Here is a 19,776-nt window from a genome sequence, read left to right on the forward strand (position 1 = left end):
CACTTTCGGATTCGAAATCTTTTCGTTTGAAAGAAGAAAGCCTCGCTTGTGAGGAGTAACTATAGGTTTTTAAATCTAAAATTTCCGTTCGTAAGTTTCACATTAGTATTGTAAAAGATTTGAATTCATGATGAAGGAATTGTAGTACGATATGATAAGACTACGATGATTACCTTAAAATTATACTCACATGACAAGCGTTGTGTGAAATGTTTGTAGAAAATTGCTGTCCGTTGTATTTACAATAAGAACTTTGAGAATCCTTTGAAGACACTTTTCAATGAAATCAGGCATTTGATATGGGAACTTCAAGGATCTTCAAAAGATTCCTGAACCACCCTGTTGCTCGATAACTACTGAATATAATTTTCATTAATAATGACAAAAGTAGTTGTGAACCTGTTTTCTAGATGCTACGAAGGAGTATCCGAAATATAAATTTGCTCAAAATACATGCTTCGATAACTTTTTGAAGTGAAGTAGTAAATTCAATCCTGGTAAAAACTTTTCAGAGGTATTTAAAGGACGCCGAGTTACAAAAAGTTGCTACTTCTGGCACAGATTCAAATTTTTTTGGTTACTGTGAAAAAAATCGAAAACATAATTTTCCAATACAGTCTAGTAATCTATGTATATATAATGTATATCCCCACAAGTTTATTGAGAAAAAGGTAATTATTTACAATTTACAAAAAGGTAAATAATTACAATTATTAAACTCTAAAGATAACTTCGGTAGAATTCCGAAGACTCATTAGAACGATTGAAACATTGATCGGTGCTCAGACTCTGAAACTGACGATGTCTTCGTAGCTGAGCCGCTCAGCTGTAATTTGGTGAAGCAAATATAAAAATTTAATAATATATTTGGTCCATTTTTCTGAAATTTCGTGGTCTACAGAATATTATCGTATTACTTCGGCTGTCTAAATTCTGAAATGACCTCACGTTTGAACTCAAATTTTTTTGGCACCATCAGAAATGCGAATCGAATCGAGTCCCTGTGTACAAATATATCGTAGGTCGCAAACCGCGTGGAAAAGTGGTGGAGTCTGGCGAGAAACCAAGTATATCGTTATTGGCGAATGAATTCGCAAAGCCGGAATACTAAACGAGATAAGGCGCGTCTTCGTCGTGGTCGTTGTGTAAGGAAAGTGCGACATTACGCGGAGTCATGCGCCACCCATATCTTTTCCACGAGTCCTCACTTTAGTCCTTCACCTTCGCGTTAACTTGGTTCGTTTCGATGCTGCACCGTTTGCTGTTCTCGATGGAAAAAAACTCGTTCAACACTTTACAAAACGAAAGCTTTCGAATGCGAAAGCAGACCGGATGTTTCCTTATCCCAACGATGGCACCGCCAGTGCGTGGCCTGGGTAGCAATCTTGACTTTCGTAAAAATCTCCTTTCTTTAGAATGCATCTGTTATTCAGCTTACGAAGGTAGTACATTTTCAGAGTACACGAGATTCAATGCTTTGCAACATCCCAGTAATCGTAAGTTTTCGATTTCTTGAGAATCGTTTCGTAATTCCATTCGAAAGAACGATCTATTTGGAGCGTTCGTTATGAGTGGCCACTGACCATATCAATCATCGTAATGCAATAACATATATCGGATATGGGGCGTTGAGATTACACGGGAAAGGATCGAATCGACACTATAAAAGTAAAACGATCACGGCAAGAAAACTAGTATATCTTCCATCAATGTTCTGTTTTTTTGACTGCAATAGTCCAACTTCCTACGTGCTAGAAGTAATTGAAGTGAGTACTCGATTCTCATGTGTCTACAAAAAGTTTTTCTGGCTCGTGTAAAAGAAATAAAAGGCTCTTTTGTTCGTAGAATTTCTGTGTGTAAATGAGACACGATTTTATACGTTTACAGGAAGCTCCCACCTCCCAAGTATAGCAAAGGTTTAAAGCAACCTGCTTTGGTACATTGGTGCTCTCGTGCCATTGACGCTAAAGTTTACAACGTTGAAGTCGAACGAAATGAAGGAAAAAAACAATTTGTAATTCTCCAATTTCGTTCCTTCCCTAATTCGCAATTCGTAGTTTTTTAACTTACACAAATGATTCACGAAATAAAACATTGGAGAATTACAAAAAAAATTGTTTTTCATTCATTTCGTTCGACTTCAACGTTGATAATTAAACGATCAAACGAACTTACCTGTAAGGAAGTTCGATCGTAATTGTATGAGATGCCTCTTCCGATAGATCACGTTGTAGTTCCCTCTGTCATGACCAAAATCTCCACACATTTCATAGCTAACTAAGAGATTTTTTCTCTTAGCAACGTTATGTTTGGGCTGTTACCCCAAAAACTGGTGGTTATTTAATTTCATTATTTTAAAGTATTGCCACAATTTAGGGTAGTCATTTTTTCGGTGACCAGGGTAAACACGTATCTTTCAACTGAATTACAGGGTGGGTTCTGATCTATCGGAAGAGGCATCTCATACAATTACGATCGAACTTCCTTACAGGTAAGTTCGTTTGATCGATTAATTGTATTTCGAGCCTCTTCCGACAGATCACGTTGTAGATGTTTACAGCGAAGTGTGGCAACTAAATAGACATAAAACAAAATGAGAAAATTCATGTATTTATGAATTGTTGTAACATAATTCCATTATGTAACATATTTTTCTTTTTTTTTTTAAATATTGCAATGAAACATAAACTAATCTCTTATAACAGCCTCCGCGAAACTTGTACTATTCGGAATAATAGGTAAATCATAAAACCTTGCAAATGTCTTTGATGTTTCCGTCCATCCGGCTGCTTTTTTAATATTATCAATACTGACACCTTTTCTTTTTGCAGCGGAAGATGATGCATGACGCATACTATGCGCCGAAAAAATATTCATATCGATGCCACTCTTGCCCAACATATTTTTTATCCATTTAACGAGCGTTTGCGATGAAATTTCACTATGTGGCTTTTTTCTTGAAATAAAAAGATTTTCACAGTCATTTTTTAATTTCCTTGTCCGATCTATGTATACTTCCAACGCATTTACGACGCATATCTTCTCATCAGCCCGATATCGCGGTAATCTTAACAAAGGCTGAGATTTATTAATTCCTGACGTCTTTATTTTGTCTACGATACGAATTAATACTTCATCCTTATACTTTTCAATAAATTTCCGCTTTATCAACGAAAAGGTCTGAACTCGATGACCAGCAACTAACGCAAGAAGTGTTACGAGTTTTTCTCCCAAAATGTCCAATGATAAATTTTCATTTTCATCTAAAGAACTTATATACTAAAACAGTTTTTGGATCCCATGTATAATCATATTTTGGTTTTGCTGGTCGAAGTTCCGAAACGCCTTTGAAAAAACGCTTAATACACAGATCTGCACCTACATGAAGACCCACTATCAAAGAAATCGCCGAACGTAAAGAATTAAGAGTTCCATAAGAAGCATTAAACTCTTCTGTAAGAATAGATATTACGCTCTCGACTGACGCATTATACGGATTGATTTCGCGCAGTTCACAAAATTTCCACCATTTTTTTAACTCATTTCCATATTGTCTTATCGATGAAGAACGAAGTGATGCTGTCATGATATCTAAAGCTTCTTCCGGAACTTGTCTTATTTGGAATGCCCTCTTGATAATTTTCCTACTTCCAGGAAAAGGTTCTTCCACAAAGGATGAGGTTCCTTGCTGCTGGATGTAACCAGATTTCTGCACGGATTGAATGTTATAGAATCCTCTATTAACAGTGACTGGAATCGGGGGTACCATGGTTGGGCTGGCCACTTTGGGACCACAACAATGACTATTATTTCCTCTTCTTCAATTTTTCTTAAGACTCCAGGAATTATAGCGGTTGGCGGAAAAGCGTAACACAAATCAAATTTATCCCAGGCAACTGTAAATGCATCGACAGCGATGCATTCTGGATCACGGGTCCACGAAAAATATTTTTGGCATTTAGTATTTACTCGAGATGCAAACAAATCTATATCCGGAAAACCAAATTTTTTAACAATTTCTTTAAACGCCCAATCCGCCAATTCGTATTCCGTTTCTTCCTCCAAAGGTCTCGACTCCAAATCTGCCTTTGCATTATCTTTCGAACTAATGTATGATGCGGTTAAGAATATCATTCTTTTTTCGCACCACTCCCAAATGAATCTCGCTAGTGTCCTTAAGTTCGCAATGTGCGTACCTCCCATTCGATTAATATAAGCTATCGCCGTTGTATTGTCTATTCTTAATAAAATGTCACAGTTTCGCATATGATCAGCGAAACATTTAATCGCAAAAAAGGCTGCAGTTAATTCTAAAAGATTTATATGAGATTCTTTTTCTTGCGAAGTCCAAAAACCATGAACCTTTTTATCACCACATACTGCTCCCCAACCAGACGTTGAAGCATCACTCTGAATCTCAAGTCGAAATTTCGGGGCTTTAATTGACATTCGAGGTTTTCGTATTGCATTTCTCCACCACTCAAATTCTATCTGAAGTTCTTCCGGAATAATCATCTCACTCTCAAAACAGCCTTTATTCCTTAAAAGAGCTAAATATCGAACCCTTTCGAACATTTTGGTGTGAACAAAACCGTAAGGAACTGCTGGACAACAGGCTACTATTGTACCTATAAATCGTGCAAAGTCTCGAATTTTACACTTCCTGGCTCGTTGGAATTTTATTATCATTTTTTTTACTTTCCGTTTCTTATCCTCCGGCAATTCCAAAATCATATATTCTGAATCAAAGCAAAACCCCAAATATTTACAACGTTTTGCAGGAACCAGTTGAGACTTTTCACGATTAACAGTAAAGCCTAATTTTTCGATTAAATCCATTGTCACCCTGACGTTCTCTTCACATGCCACGAACGATTGTCCAAAAATCAAAAAATCATCTAGATAAATTGTCGAAGTATAACCTCTGATGCGTAAGAATGATGCTAAAGGTTTTAAAATTTTCGTAAAAACGTACGGTGCCGAAGCTAGTCCAAAAGGAAGACACGTAAACTCAAAAAGTTCGCCTTCAAAACAAAATCTTAAGAATTTTCTATCGCTCACTTCAACAGGAGTAGCATAATATGCATCCTTTAGATCTATGGTTGCTACAAAACAATCTTTCTTCATTAAACTTACAGCAGTTCTCCGATCTTCCAACTTGAAATGTTTAGTGTGAACGAACATATTTAATTTTTTAAGGTTAAGGACTAGACGATGACTTCCGTCCTTTTTTGCGACTGCAAAAATCTTAGACACAAATTGACCAGAAACTGCTTTACATCTTTCAATAACTCCTTTCTGAATCAATTTCTGAATCAATTCATTTAAAATTAATTTCTCGTTATTTGAAAAAGAGCATTGGTTTGAAGAAAAATTTTGTTGAGGGCTTTTCAAGAAAGGAATCTTGTAACCTCCGACCCAACTTAAAATCCTATTATCGGATGTAATTTTTTGCCACTCCTTTTTAAAATTCTTTAAATTACCAGCAATCCTTCTCACACCTCACTTTCTGGCGCTTTCGATAAGAACGGTTGTCCGTCTTGTTGCTCCAATCGTCCCTTCGACGACTGTCTCTTTGCCTCGACATGTTGTTCTTCGCTACGAACGGTATCTTCTTTCCGCTCGATTCTGCCGATCGCTGATAATACTTTCCCGCTGGTCGGCGGAGCGGGATTTTCCCGTTTTTTGAGTTTCTTGAATTTGCAGGTGTTACTTTTACTATTTTTAAATCCTTTGATGCATTTTCTAATGCCTTTGCTGTTTTTAATTTATCTTCTAAATCTCTTCCGAAAAGAAAAACATCAGATGACAATGAAACCAAAACATCCTTTAAAGACGTATTTAAATTTGCCAAAATAAGACTTCTTCTAACCGACGATTCGTCGTGCTGAATATCTGTGAGAAGTCTACCCACATCACTCAAGCACTCAATGAAGCGAGTCTTTCTTGCTTTCCAATGAGAATTGACTGGAAAATTTTTCCCACTCCTGCTAAACACGCAGCAATTTTCACTTGTTTCGCACGTATCCTCTCATCTCTCTTCACAATCGCTTCGGACACAGCGGCTTTCACCTCCAGATTTATTAAAGGAGGATCAATGCAGATAGCATTTTTTGGGGGTGGATACTTTTTAAGAATTTTTTCTTTTTCCTCTGCAGGCAGTCCCTTCTTCAGTATTTCTTCCCATCGAATTACCATCTCTTTCGCTATGTCCTCATCCAAAGCCCGATCTTCATCAAAACGTTTTCCCATAATTTCGAGCACTTCTGGTTCGATCACCGATTCTTCGGTATTCTGTTTTTCCCTTTGTGACTCGTCTATAGGTTCCTGTTGTCTGCTGAGATTCTGAGAATCATCACAGAGACGCTGCGCATCATCTCCTGTAACCTCAACAATCGAGGTATCTGATGGAAAATCTGCATCGTATCAACTTTTCACTCGTCGTCCTCTCTCCTCCGATGACACGGATACGCAACGTCGTCCTGTAATGACGAAATCGCTGTAATGTAGCTCATCTCCCTCGTACGTTAACGTACGACCTCGAGCCTACTAGAGTGAATTGAAATATCAATAACGCTTTTAAGGTTAGAGTCTTTCAAGCATACGAGTCCATTGAGCCAAACACTTTCTAGGTTAGAGCCTTAGAATGTCTGAGAAAACGAATTCTTCCAAAATCTGAAGAATATCTCATCTTCGTGTAGGTTAGAGCCTACACGAAGGACTCGGGAATAAACACGGACGAATGGCAACGATGAATCGACGTATCTAAATAAACAAAAAGAAATTATTCACTTACTCCTTTTCTTTTTCCGATGTCTTTTGGCGGAAATCAATCTTTCTAAATTCCTGATTCTTTCTTCTAATCGTTTCTCTTTATCATTTCCTCTTGAATTATCGCTGGTATCACTCATTTTTACCGAATTTTTTATTAGCGTGTGGTTCTTTCGGCACACGAAAGAAGAATGAAATTAAATAACAACCAGTTGTTGGGGTAACAGCCCAAACATAACGTTGCTAAGAGAAAAAATCTCTTAGTTAGCTATGAAATGTGTGGAGATTTTGGTGATGACAGAGGGAACTACAACGTGATCTATCGGAAGAGGCTCGAAATACAATTTCAGCGTCATTGTAGCAGTCATTGTTTCAGCGTCTATACCCAATAGCATAATACGCTCTTTATGTACACTGTGTTGAACACCCAAAGCATAACATCAAACAGCAACCCTAAATTTTATTCAAAAAAATATACATTCAGAGAATTCTAATATTGTTGTCTCAGCGGAACTAATTCGATTCGGTTCTCAACACTCGCATTTCTCTATTCTCAAAATGACAGTTCTGCATACCCATCTGATTGCATTCAAGTTTATAATAATTGTAGTGAACGTGTACAGTTTCAATTGATTCGATGTCTTAATGCTTCACAGCTTGGGCCAGAAAATGTATGATTACGCTCAATCGTTTACCCGCTATAGAGACCGAATATGCCATTAGAGGATCTTCTCATGGCCTCTCACTATTTTCGTATGGGAAGCATACCTAATAAGATATTTTATAGCACAGTGTGACCTAAACCCGCACTGTACGCACGCGTTTCCATGATTAAAATAGCCCTTTTTTACACTATGCAAAAATGAAACGACTATTTCACAGATGGACAGCAAACAAGAAAAAATACATTAAAATGTTCTTTTCAAAACTTTAAAATACACAACAGACAGATGAAATAAGGGGGATAGGCTAGCATTTCGTCTAAAAACCATTTCGTGCTGCACAAAAAGTGACAACAAATATTTTGACGAAACGCTAATCTAGAGTTTGTGATTTGTGGATTATAACATTTATTCAAAAATGATCAGTTGGGAGAGTGAACTTAACGAAAATGGTGAAATAGTCCCGAAAACTATAAAAGAAATGACATAAAACTGTTACGCTAAATTTGTTGCCCAGTAAATCTAAAAAATTATATACATCAGCATTAGGGTGGTCGTTATTTGGGGTAAAAATTTATTTGACCCTTTCCTCCCCTTAAATCGGTTCGAAATACATAAAAAGTAATGCTGTCATTTTTTCAGATTAAAAAAAAAATGCTTAACCCTCAACTATGGGGGTTGAAGTTTTCCTTTTAAAATACATGGAGTTTTTCTGCGTTTGTGATCACGATTTTACTGTGGGCCTCAATACGTTTAGAAAATCTTGCAATTTTCAGAAATTACTTTACAAGCATGTTGCTACATGGAAAAAATTTCCAAAACTCCTACCCTTAAAACGTCATATAGCATCATCATACTAACTCATTAATGCGTAAAATGACAATTTTGGACACGCAATTTTAAGTACACAGTTTTAACTGAGGAACAAAAGAAAAATTCTTCAAAATCTGGTGTTGAAGATTTTCGAGGGTGCTCTTTCAGAATCTGGCATTTATTTTATAAAATTAACTCGAAATCTTTATTATTTTTGTGTTTTTAATTGAAAAGTCAAGAATTTTTAATGTTTTTTTTCCTTCAAATCGATTTTCGTTATTTTTGCTACCATGTTATTGCCAGCAATAGTGTTCTTAAGGTCGGACCTTTCCAGAACACTGATTATAAACACTTTTTTCCCACTCATTTTTTGCAAAATGGCGGTTTTTGCAAAACAGTATAATGTAAATGTTAATGATGTTTTTCTCGAAAAGTCTCAACTTTTAACACTTTTAACCCAAACACTTTTAAAGTAGTAATTTCATTCCTCGGGAGGGATTTGCCCACTCTCTCCCGCCACACATCCGAGGTGGGTTTGTGTCACACTGCTATAAATAGTATACGATACTCGTGACTTAAGTTGTCTATCAATGCACGGCGTTTTTAGCAATAGTCGTGCAATAATCGACTACTCAAGCCACACGTATCGTAATATCCAATAAATCATAACTCCTTTGAAGCTCTGAAACAGGTCCTCATGTTCAATGTGAAGCATCACCGTTATGTGACACGATGACTGCGCAATTCTGGAATTTGCATCACCGTGTTTCTACAGCTTCTTCAAAGCATTCATTACCAATTCTAAACTGTCAATCGGAGTCGCATCAAAGCTCGATCGGCAGCACAACCCCGAGCTTGAATGGTCCAATTTCATGAACTGCTGGTTGTGACACGAAGATTACTCATCGAGAGAGATTGAAGGGCTCCAAGAGATTGTTGTTACATACGACATGTTTCAAGGAGACAATTTTTTTTTTAATAGAACGCAGTTCCCATGACTTTACGGTTTATTCATAGTAGATTCATGCGTTACAGTTTACAGGAACTTAAATCATCAATCACTTTGTGGAGTGCTTATTTTCAAAGATAACCAATTTCCTATGTCAGAAGACAAATGCATTGAACCTGTTCCTGCAGCCTTTTGTTATGGTCGCAATCGAAGATTTGGAAATTCTCAGAGAGACTAACCAGAAAGTTTCTTAACCGCTTCGACCAAAGCGAATGATGATCATCTAGCCCTTTACAGTCTCGTCTAACTTACGATTACCATGCAAGGGAGCAGTCGCTCCACACCCAAGACGATTAAACGCGACTATTGTCCTAGAAATTGGTGTGCCAACATAATTCCGGGGTATTTAGATTATGAGGTATTTTAGTCTGAATATACATGTTAAACGAAGACTAAGTCAATAGGCCTGAAGCTGCGCCCATCTTGTAAAGTGTTTATTCAACTATAGCCACCAATCGGACTGAGTGTCGTAGGTGATGGCGGACAAGGGTGTGGGACAACGAATGAAGGGCATTTAAAGTACAGCAATCGGCTACCAGCTTTTCACTCGAATTCGAAGCCTCGAGAAAATTATAGAGGTGGGTTTGTGGTAGAGCGAGTCAAGCTAATCCCACCGTATAATTAACCACGGGCAACCATCCGGGTTCTCCTGCGTTTCTCTAAAGCCATAACTCATGGCTAAGCTTCCACGTGTGTTCTTCTCTCTCTCTGTCTCTCTCTCTGTCTCTCTCTCTCTCGCGTTCTCTCTCAAAGAGCGCGCGCGCGTGTGTGTGTGTTCAGAGGCGCGGTGCACCTACTCATTGCTAATACAACGTTCTGTATGTAACAAACTAGTTGAGAGAGGTTGTGTACGCGCTTGACAAACGTTGCCCTACTCATCTCTCTACGATTCGATGAATCTATAAAATCCATGATCATAACTTCGAAGTGTGTATCCATTGACACACGGATATAGTGTTCTTTCGTCCATATCTTAAATCCACATGGTCGCTAGCGGAGTTTTTGACTGATTCGTGTGAATGTATAATTGTTCCAATAAGGATAATAACTAATAGCTCGAAATAATGAACCTTAAATTTATTTGAGAATCTATGTGTGGTTAATATTTGTGGTGCTACGAAGATAATTGTACTATATTGAATAAGTTGTGTCTTTGTCAACCAAAAATCTATAGTCCTTATCTAAAGATAAAATAAAAATGACAAAATATATATTGTAACAAGACAGCCTTACCACCTGGCACGATTTCTGGTTTCACATGAGGCTTTCAGAGGGCTACGGACGGAGCGCTCTCGCGTCAGTGAAGCACCGCCCGTACGACAATAAGGCTCACAACCTTTTCTTCTTCTTCTTCCTTATTCCTACCAAAATTGTACACAAACAAAGTAATAATGGAGCATATTATTCCTCGATATACGAGAAGATTGCTTATCACAGTACACTTTAGCGAGGCTATGCCCGATCGCGTAGTGATAAAACAATGTTGAGCGCTGGGTGCTCCTATACCGGACGACAGTATCCATTCTTGAAGGTCGAGTTCGAGCCAAGTTCCTCGGATTGCAAGATGGGAAAATCTGAAGGATTTACCCGCTCCTGGCAAAATGCGCCGGTCAGTGCACGAATCTGCACACTGACACCTCTCCTACGTGAGAGAAGAAGATCTAAAAAATCCTAAGTTCTGATATTTGGGAAATTGAACATCTTCTGAATATCGAAACGTTTCAATATTTATTATAAAAAAGGATCCTGTTATCCAACCTAAACGTGCTATTAGTCGAACTAGTCATGCATTTTCAAGATCAAATCAGGAATGTCCCATTCAAAAGTCTCATAGTTTTCTTTTCTAAAGGACCGAAAAACCAATATATGGACCACCCTCTGATATCCGCTTCGTATTTAGTTGATGCGCACTCTTCAAGGGCGATTTCAACCCTGAAATCCCGACTGTCTAAAGATTAATTCTACGATAGACGTTTTGTAAACATGTCAAAAGGGCGAAGTGGAATACTTTGACATTTTATTATTTATATTACTTCATTATTACTTTAGTTTTGTACAATTTTAGTAGGAATAATGAGAAGGAAAATGGAAAGATTGAAAGTCATAAGACTTTCAATCGTCTATGCACGTCTATGAAGACGTACGGGTGGTGCTCCGCTGGCGCGAAAATGCTCCATCCGTAGCCTTTTGGTTAATTTCTGCCACACTAGAATTCGTACTAGGCTATGCCGTTACAGTATATTAATTAAGCTGAAAAAAATAATTATTTATTCCAATAAAAATTCTGTTTAGTATAGTTACAAAAATAATTGACATTTTGAACTAAATCATTGACAAATTAATGGAACTTTTATCCATGCTAGAAAATTCATATGGACTAATTATCTGTTTAATTTTTCACTTGGGCTTTTTCGGATTTAAAAATGATGTAAATGACCTTTTCAAAGTATTATCAATAAATTAAAGTAACAAATTCCTGTTCTAACAGGAATTTTGTTTTGTGATTACGAAACAAGATTTTGAATTCATTTATGCGATACACATTTGTAGGCTTTTATCGATACATTTGTTGGATTTTATCAATAACGCTCGGTTAATGCATCTAAATACTAGGAATACATACAAATAGTATATTACGACCCTAGGCCCGAAAGTTGGATTTCCTGGCATACAACATTTGGGCCGTAGGTTGTATACTATTTTTCTTGATCCCGTAGCCGAAAGTACGTTCAATAATTACTAGCAATCGTGAGGGGGGGGGGGGGGGGCATTAAAAACATTAACAAAAAGTAAAAAAACACAAAATATCACACAATGATACAACAATATTATTAGTACAAATAAATAATTCGTTGATAAATGTCTGATTTAAAGTCAAAGTCCCATGATAGTTAACAATCTCTATATATGAATATTTCCCGCTATTTTTGACAATTTATATGAATATGTGCTTTCCTATGAACCTGGAATCTGGAAATACAACATTATTCCGAACGACCATTTAATTTTATTAGTCCGGTTACATTATTTTCTGTTTTTGTATCTGGACGAACAAATGTATGTTATTCGTCCGGGTTCATGGCAGTATAACGCATAACATGAATGATGAAAGCTACGCTATACGCGCCCGCTTGAATCAAATAATGATGCTTGGCAACGAATACAGGCTTCACATTCATATATCGAAATGTCTTTTTTTAAGAAAGGATCACCGGCCGCAAAAATATCGTCAGAGCGCACTGAAGTTAGCCGAGTCAGCCAGCCACGAAAAATGCTCTTCCCGGCCTGAAATACGGCCAGAAAGTGCGTACTTTCGGCTAGGGGAGCAAGAAAAAAAGTTTTTCCACCAAACATGCGCCGAAAGTTCAACTTTCCGAAATCGGAAGGTTGAATTTTCGGTGCATGTGTGGTGAAAAATAGTGTACACTCCACGAGAGTGAAATTAGACCACCTCAAACCGCGTGCTTATCACCCTCGCCTTCGGCTCGGGTGACAATTCTACCCACGGTTTGAAGTAGTCTACTTTCCCTCCCTAGGTGTGTAATATACTTATTCTTTACACCTCGGTCGAAAGTACGCAGTTTTTGCACCAATTTTAGTACCGAAAGTACAACATTTCTGCAATGTCAAAACTGCACGCGCGTCATTTGTCTCAGCGGGAGCAAACAATTTTGTCTGCATTCCGAAAGGTTTGACATAGTTTTATTGACGTGATTTTTTTGACGTTTGACGTTTAAATCGATATTGCCTACACAGTTTTTGAGAAAGACCGTGTCTAGTCGTCTGGAAACCGTATGAATAAGGTTATGTTACCAAAACAGCGCTAAACTGCTACATGTCCGGACGAATAATATGCATTTATTCTTCCAGATGAAATCGATGCGACGACAAAAAATAATGTAATCGAATTGATGAAATGTCCGAAACAATGGTCTATTTTCAGATGCATAGGAAAACAAATATTCATATAAATTAACAAGTATAGTAGCGGGAAATATTCATAAAGAAATTATTAACTGCATGTAGCGAAAAATGAAAATACGTAGAATAAATTTAACAAAAGTAGTGACACATTACGAAAGTACACACTTCTTTAAACGCATTGTCTGATCATCCGGTTACCGTATATTTAGCATTAGCCTATTCGTCCGGATTATATATTGCTGCTGAGAACTTTTGTCATGTGTACTTTCGTATTCCGTAGTCCGGACCATCCGGACTTGTAGCAGTTTAGCGCTGTTTTGATAACATAACTTTATTCATACGATTTCCAGACGACTAGACATAGCCTTCTTTAAACTATAATAATTGTATCGTTCGATTATTTAGACTTGTTCCGTTATTTATAACCTAAAATATAAAAATGGCATAAGTTTGAACTTTTTATTTAATTATATTTGCTGTTTTTTGTATTGATGCCTGCCCCCGACCAGCTGGCATTCGCTTCGCTCGTGCCACAAATGTCGGGGCAGGCATCAAAACATCTATCAATAGATGAATATTTCGGAAGAAACGTACTTTCGACCGGCTGTAAAGAAAAATAGTATACACCACACGGGCAGGCGTTTGAAAGCCCTGAACTGCGCCTCAAATGCCCTCGGCTTCGCTTCGGGCATTATGACGCGCAGTGCAGGAATTTCAAACTTTCTATCCTTGTAGTATAATATACTATTTCGTACCAACAATTGAAGTAAGAAAATCAACGATTTGACCAAGCAGAAATTTAGTTGATTAGTCAAGGAATAAGCAAATCCGTTTAATTAGATTATTAATAAAATATACTGAACTTTCTTTTGAGGTAGACATTTGTATAGATTATTGATTTGGTTCGTCATCGATAAGATTTTGTTAAGCTGTACGAAGAAAAAATTCGACTATTACAATTATTTGCTATTTTCCACAAATCACGTTGGCTAAAGTATTAATACATTTCAACGAATTTTGGATTATATTGAACTGACCAGTATGATTCGATTTACAAAATATTTATCATTCTCAACAAAACCGTTTAGATAGTTCACTACTTGATATTTAAATAAATATATCATAAAAATGTATGTGAATTAAGTAGAAATAAAGAAATGGTTCGAGTTCTTCAACCAAATGATTTGGTTTTACTCGTTTAGTTAATTCATATAAACAAAAATTTAGTGATTTGAATAAATGAACCTTATTCATCGCAAGTGGATGTTAGATCAAGCAACAAAAATATCAACCAAAGACATTTAGTTGTAAGAACGATTTTTTTCTCGATGTAGATTTATGAGTCTTGAATTATATGAATGTAGTATGTTGAATTGAAATGAAAAAATAAGGAACTTTCAAATTAACAGATTTTTTTCACGCAGAATAAATATTGCGTTATGTATAGAAAATAGCTGATTCAATGAACGATTCTTTACGAGAATATTCAAGAGCAGTTGCGAACGGGAATAAGTGAGTTTTTTCTTATTCACTTATTTCTGAGAATTCGGTAGATTGGAAAACCCGGAATATAACTTAACGTAGGTGAGCGGAGTGCATATTATTCAAAGCCGAACTTGCCATCAAGACTTAATGGAATTTCGTAATGAAATGAGTTAACTTCTTCATCCTCACAGACCGGAAGGGGATATTTGGAAAGTCGCGGAGTTGCTTGATTAAACTTGCAACATCTACTTTCAACCATAACAGGATAGATTCACGGCAACTTCGTAAAAAAGATGTATAATATAAATTTATATATTCTTCGAAACAAAAAGGCAAAGAACACGTGACCGAATTGCCAGATTTATACTTTTCAAATTTTCAAAGCGTAGAGCATGTTCCAGAACGTTTCAACTTCACCAGATTGTTTGACACTGATATATTTAACGAGTCTTTTCATTGAGCAATTAGAGCTACCGCAAATATGATCAGTTACTTTATCAACGCTGAAAATTATATTCGTGATTTTCCACAATCTCTTCGAAGCGTATAAACCAATTCCATATGAACCTTTTTATATTCAGGCATTATAAATATAACAAATCAGGATGTAGACTGGTACTTTAGATATTATGGTACGGTATGGACCAACATTGTCCAATGGGCGAACGTTGAGTTGGAGTCCGGGGTTATGGGTTTTATCGTGGACTGTCGCTAATTGCTACTGGAATTTATCTGGCGCCTCCATATTCCGCGGAATACTATACGCGCACGCGTATGTGTGTGAATGGGGTGGCGGCTTGCAGTGGAGGTAGTCGGCGGCTGGTTCGCAGCCTGCTCTGATTTTAACTTATTCCTTTACCTCCTGCTACAGAGACTGCAGAACGTTACTAACCGTAGTAAATTAGAGTTTCGCCTAATCGGTATAACGCGAGCTTTCACACGCCACTGGCAAATCGAGAAACGAGTCTTTAGGTAGCGATACGACTATGAACCGCCCTATCTATTTCGACATTCTATCATCTTTCTTTGCTATCATGAATATATTAGAATCGTTATCGGCTTTCAACGGAGAGCGGTTGACCACTGACCAAGGATCAACTGGTACCGTATTTATTGTTTGGGTATATACAAAATTATTAATATATTTATTTAAAAACTGTTGAACACTGAAACACTCACCAGAGAGCAACTAAATCTATATTATTGTTAGGGCAAATATAAGACCATTAAATGTCAACAAATTTTGGCGATTGAACATTTGCATTCATAACCACATCACGAAATTTCAAAGTGGCGATGCGTATAGTTAAATTATATCTCGAATAAGATACATTGCACATTTTGCTTTGGCTGGTTGGAAATTTTGTTTTTAACACTTGACGTCAAGATGCTGTTGCATCTTTAAACATATGAGTTTTCTCAACTTATCTTCTTTAAGGTTTACCCAACGATAAAAATCATTCCTATTAATAGAATAAGAGTAATCACTTTTTAACCACAATACATGGGATAGGTTCATACGTGCACAAACGTAAAATTGCTTCATGCCTATTTTCCTGAGCATTTCTAAACCTTTTTACCTTTTTTCGGAAACGCGTGTGTCTTCGCACTTTGTTTTGCCTCCAACCTTTTTCGGCTTTTTTCCTATTCCACCACAGTAGGATTTTTAAACATCAGCGCGAAGTACTACATTCACATATATATATTCAGAGGTTATACGGAAAATGCAATGTGAGAGTTCAGTTGGAGCGCAGTGGAAAGTGGATGAAGTCGGAGAGGTATGCAACCGCTCTCGGGCACAGATTAAGCATCTTAATCACCGTCGAGGAAAACTGCAAATTGCTCGCCAGTGCGAAATGAAAATGTCGAGTATACGCGGCTGCCGAGCTGGCATTTCCGGATTTACGCTACAGTTTTTTAGATATGGAATATGTGCTATGGTATCGGCTAGAACCGGCACAGGTCTTGAACGTCCCTCGCAAATGAGCTCCGATATAATACGACAATTGCGGGAATATAAAATTCCCGTCGGAATGTCAGTTTAAATAAAATAGCGAACGTAGAGCTACAGGAGAGAGGAAACAAAATACCTGCACTCGCGTAAAAAAAAACCAGAAAAGCGGGAAGTTTAAACGATGATCGCAGTTGAGATGAGTGTGATCCAAAAACATTGCTGTACCTGGAGCGGATACATAAGAAAAAAAAAACTCGCAGCAGGTAATGGATGAATCATAGCTGCAACAATAACGAGCGACCTTCCATTTCTCCATGCAAACCTTGAGCTCTTACGATGGTAGAAAAAACGTAATTGTTTCGTAAAAATCCTGAAAAAAATTTAGCTTTGTATCAAAAACAAATTAGTGGAAGTTTTTGAGATCGGATGAATAGTCTACACACATCGTACATGGATTCCGCAGTTTGAAACCAAATGTATTAAATTAACAGAACCATCGCTTCTTGCTGAAAGATTTAAATCAAAGATTTTTCGAATATTGTTCCATTAAATCCATTAAATGAAAGTAACTTTTCTGTGCGTTCTTGAAATTTTGTAACAGGTCATTCAATCGTGCATGGTAATTGAGTAAAGAAAAAATATAAGTCGTACCATAAGTTGATCTCGAAGAAATCAATATTTTCATTGAAATGGAATTCCCACGTAAAAATAGTGGAGGAAAGAATTAACGCTCGACGATAAAGTGAAAACACTGCAAGCAATATTTATGATAAATGTGTACGCTCCGACCAAGGCCACAGTTAGTCGCGGTGTAACAACTGTGAAAATTTCTATCCGAGGATATTCACGGGCTTCTACGTAGTCTCCATAGCTTCTGGTCTTGGCATCGCCATATTCAAGAGCCTGAGGCTAAACTGCTGGTCAGTACTGTGTACTACGAAGAGGAAAGGCATAGTCTCCACAAGGGATGGGTGTGGAGACACAACACGGAGGGTAAACCGATTTTAATTCTCGACATTTCTCTAACCGTGGAACTCTCGATGCTTTGTAACGGCAGTAGCAAAATTCACGGAGCAACGCACATTGTGTTTCACCACATGCATGTCTATACGTTACGACCTTCGTCCGTTGGTACACGTACACGCAATAATTCAAATGTTCCAGCAAGAACAGCAAGAACAACACTCGTTAAGCCCATCGCTGTACGATGTTTCTCTAACTCTTCACGATTATGCTTTCCTTCCAATTTGAGGCTGGCCTCAAACGCATTTACAGAAATGTATGCAAATTCGTTATACATGTATATGCGTAAGTTCAACTACGCTTCAATAACGCTGTTCTCGATACTTCATTTCTATGGCTATTGTTCAGATAAATGATTTGGACATTGACCGAATGGACTACGGGCACCGAATCAAAAATGTTTACCAGACACTATGGGAGCAGCGAAAACTTTAATTTCACAACGATTTTATCAAAGCTTTTTACAAAAATTCATTACGATGCATAAAGCTATGGTATCGTTATACAAAAGGTTTTTGCATAGTGGGTTCTTAGATTATTTATGGCGAGCCGTGCGTGACTGCATGTTTTGAATCGCACCTGGATGACTAAAATGTACCCAAACGGGAGATTGATTTGCTTTCATTAGCGAATCAATCATCCCAAATAAGATTATTTCACAAAGTTTGGTTCTTATGTACATACATACTCCGGCAAATTATGGGAGAGAAAGCCTCAGCGGTTATTCCCTCTACTTCCCGAGGTGATGAAATCAAGCCGAATTATACACTGAGAAAAGAGACACCAGAGGGTTGATTATGACAAGAAGCGTTACCATGCAGGCGTACAGAAGGTGGGACCTCCAACGCAGCAATCATAGAACCGAGGAAAGTGAAAATTACAGTCAGGGGGGAATACCGTTTGTAACGAGCGCGACTGCGGTAATCTTCTTTACCCTCGTTACGCGAAAATTCAAGACCAGAGCGTTGCCACAATGGTATATGCTCGTTTGAGTAAGGTCGATGAAATCTGGAGGATCTACGGGATAGAAACGAACGCCTCGTTACGTCGACCAATCATACCATACCCGTTCACTAGTCACAGCCTTGCGACCGAGCTAATGAAAATTGAAGCGGTAACTCACGAATCAAGCAATGCTGGATCTGTGTCACAAAAGCATGCTTAGGTAGTACGGAAAAAGATCTATCCGATTTGGGCACTAATAGAATCAGGACCGGAGTATTTTGAGTAATGACCCAAATCATTTTTTAAAAGAAAGAGTTAGCCAAAACAATCAATCGTGGTCGACGGTTACTTGTCATACTTCAATTATGTTCCATCTTATTAGCTTTTAATCTTTTCGCAATCACCTGCTTTTCCATTTTTCTTTATTATCGTCTTCCATCCATGTTGGTTCATACTATTTCGGCAAAACATCGACTTCTTTCCTCGGTCAACCTGGATTAGTCCTCCCTCTTCAAATATTGATGAGAGAAGCATACAAATGAAAAAATGGTAGAATCACGTGAAATCGAAAACGTATCGTACCGTGAACCATCTTTCACTCGAGCTCGTAGATCGTACTGGCTACAAATATAAGATTTGTCTCTAATATGGCGTATCGTTGCAAAATCTACCTGCATTTAGATATTGTTGGAACGAATATAATATTATACCTGTAGGTTAGCTCATAACCCAACGAAGCGGGGTATCTCGGTTAAACTAAACTTTCTCATCCTCGTCCGGAGTTTGCCCTGAGTTAGGTATGGATGGCTTCATTTCGCGGCAGATGAATTATTATAATTGAAGTCCCGGGAATGTGCAATAGCTGAGAAACAGGTGGGAATTTATGAGGGAGGGTTTTTTCATCTCGCCGGGATGAATAAGTGGCGATTTTTCCACGTTGATGAGCAAGAATTTGCGGCGAAAACCCACAGGTTTTCGGATCATCACATTCACTGTCTGACTCTGCGTGAAAAGAGATTAATATGATCCTTAATTGCCTTGATTATTTTACAAACTAGTACTCATTTTCTCTAAAGCTGTCTTCACATAAATTCATTCTTTCGTTGTCGTCGTGATCTAAAGTAATATCCATTACCCTGCTGTATAACTACTTTAGGAACATGACTCTACCTAAAATTCTGCAAGCTTCC

General features: G+C 37.6%; 1 protein-coding gene across 2 annotated transcripts in view; it reads left to right on the forward strand.

Annotated features, from left to right (window-relative positions):
• Positions 1 to 19,776, forward strand: part of Invadolysin (leishmanolysin-like peptidase, invadolysin) — a 334,327-nt gene that overhangs the window by 219,341 nt on the left and 95,210 nt on the right. The window lies entirely within an intron of this gene.

Source organism: Venturia canescens, chromosome 2 (genome assembly GCF_019457755.1).
Source record: "Venturia canescens isolate UGA chromosome 2, ASM1945775v1, whole genome shotgun sequence".
NCBI classification, from domain to species: Eukaryota; Metazoa; Arthropoda; class Insecta; order Hymenoptera; family Ichneumonidae; genus Venturia; species Venturia canescens.